The sequence below is a fragment of the Poecilia formosa genome, unplaced genomic scaffold (assembly GCF_000485575.1).
Source record: "Poecilia formosa unplaced genomic scaffold, Poecilia_formosa-5.1.2 Scaffold343, whole genome shotgun sequence".
Classification (NCBI taxonomy): Eukaryota; Metazoa; Chordata; class Actinopteri; order Cyprinodontiformes; family Poeciliidae; genus Poecilia; species Poecilia formosa.
In genome coordinates this window covers 200484-202902 of record NW_006800282.1, presented here as the reverse complement: position 1 = coordinate 202902, position 2419 = coordinate 200484, and the positions used below count along the sequence as shown (strand labels likewise).

At 36.7% G+C, this 2419-nt stretch overlaps 1 long non-coding RNA gene across 1 annotated transcript in view; it reads right to left on the bottom strand.

Moving 5' to 3' along the window:
- The window catches only part of LOC107833198 (uncharacterized), a 28051-nt gene extending 27822 nt beyond the window's left edge, over window positions 1-229 (bottom strand). The window contains exon 1 of the long non-coding RNA XR_001658907.1: window positions 4-229. This is a non-coding gene — a long non-coding RNA (uncharacterized LOC107833198). The remainder of the gene's footprint in view (window positions 1-3) is intronic.
- Window positions 230-2419: the final 2190 nt, after the last annotated feature.

Sequence of the window (2419 nt, the reverse complement as noted above, 5' to 3'; positions counted from 1 at the left end):
AACATGGCAGAGCTATATAATATTACTACATAAAGCTAATTTTTAAAGTTTAATCGGTAAGACTTTTATAACAAATTTATGTCAGATCATGATGTCTTGGTTAATGACAAGTTGTCATAACGAAGATATTTTTGGTGAGGTTAATGACAAGCTGTCATAATGAAGACATTTCGAATAATGTCAACTTTGTATTAAAAGTGTCATTATTTACCGAATGATGCTTTATGACAACAGTCATAAATATTCATGAAGACTTATTGATGTTCATGACAGGTGCTATGTCATGTTTATAACAGTGTCATGTCAGTCTTATTCAACCCCCTTCAAATAAAGTGTTACCCATATAGATGTGCTCTACAAAAAAATTGTTTTCACAGAAGAATTCACGAATAGGTAAATTTGTGAATAATGAACCATGGTTTAGGGGCGTTACATAAGAAACATGAAAACATGCATGAAAGCTATGCTGGTTTTTATGTCACAGGGTCACAAATTAGAGATGAATGCATTCAGTTGTTTCCTGTTGCTGTAAATATTTTCATTAAAAGTTGTTTAGTTGAATACTAAACAGGCTAACTTTCAAAATCTTCCTTTAAAAGTAACCCTCTCATGCCATAGCTTACCAAAAGATTTACCAGTTAACCAGAATACAGACGATCTGAACAAAACTATGAGAAAAAGCTTTTTTGTTTGTGTGAATTTGTGTTGTTATGCAATCAGCACAAAATCCTCACCCAAGAACCCCGAAAAACCCTCAGAGAGCCACCAAAAGAAAGCTGGACTTTAATAAAAAAAACAAAACTAACTTCATGTAAATCTGTGTGTTTAACTATAGCTTACAGCTAATAAGAAATGAGAACTGCAACAGATATGGCTGGATGCATATTTAATTATGGTTTATTTTAATTAAAATGAGAAAACTTTAAGCCTAAATAAATAGAAATGCCACAACAGTCATAATTTTTTTTAAGTGCTCACACATTTCAACGTTGGTGGTCTGGTTTTCAAGAAGACTCTTCCTCATGGGTTTCAACAAATTGCTAAAGGGTCATCAGATACAAATGCCCCCTCCCCAGCCAATCAAACACCTTCTAGTTTGAGAGAGATAAATTCATCACCCACTGGCAGCGTGCACTTGATTAAAGATCAGGTGTCCATGACTATCCCTGAGACATCTCCCTCCTTGACTTGGATGGGAGTCAAGAGACCCCCACCCTTCTCCGTTGTGATCATGTGACGCAGGTTATTAATGGCCGCAGTCTCTCCGCCACTTGACATGTTGCTCCAGCTGTCAGTCTGCTGCTGTGGCCGTATGAGTCTCTGGTTGGGAGAGTTCCAGTGGCGGCCTGACCCATCCGTCACTGTCAGCAGCAGGCCGGTGATGAATGGTTGGGAGATGTGCGGTGAGGATGGAGAGGAGAGGTGTGAGCAGGGCGTGTACTCAGTGTATGTTCACCATGTGTGTTTAGGAGAGGTAGACTAATGAGAAACGCAGCACATCCTGGATGGTGGACATGAGAAGCATCAGGGGTTAATGATTGCACTACAGTAACTGACATCCAGATGGTTACACACCAGAAAGAGTTGCATGGAGTTTTCTATGACACAAATTACATTTATTAACATTTTTTACAGCATAGAAATTAAGGAAATGAGGCCCTTTGCGATATGTTGGATGTTTTGCTCCAAAGTGTAGCTATAACTAGCAAATTCAAAACATGGCAGTAACATGTTCATCAACAAAGCTTTACAGTGGTATGTCTGAGACTAATTTAATAAAATTCAAAGTGACCAACATGTAAGGAAACACGCAGCACCACAGGACATCAGGGCTGTCAAAAAAACCTCAGACTTTCCCAGTCAGAATTCCAAATTTAAAAGTTTTCATTTTTTCATTCGGATGCTTTTACTTTATTTATAATTTCTCAGAATTAAAACAACCAAGACAGACAATAAAAAAAACAATACAACAAAAATTTTAAAAGTTAAAGTTGTAATTTCAGCAGCTGAATTGTATAATGTTTGCTATTATCAGCTCTTAGACTAAAATTACAGCATTATTAACTTTTCATTGTTTCAAATAAAATCATCAGACATTTAATGTTAAAAAGCCAGAGGTTGTTGAACATACAAGTGCAACTTCTACATTGTTAGAAAAAGAAAAAGTTCTACTTTCCATAACCCACATCAAAAAATGATGGGAAAACCTGAGCTGGATATAAAAGTACATTTTGTTCTCATGAAGATGTAGGCGTGTCAGTCTGTACACCGAAGCACAAAATATGTATGTCAATTATTTAAGTGGCACTTTAAAAGAGGTCAGATTTGGTTATTCAGTCGTTTGTGGCGAATAAAGAGCTTATAAAATGACGTGTTGGTGGCCCTAAAGAAAGCCATGCAGCAGGAGCAGTGAAATATT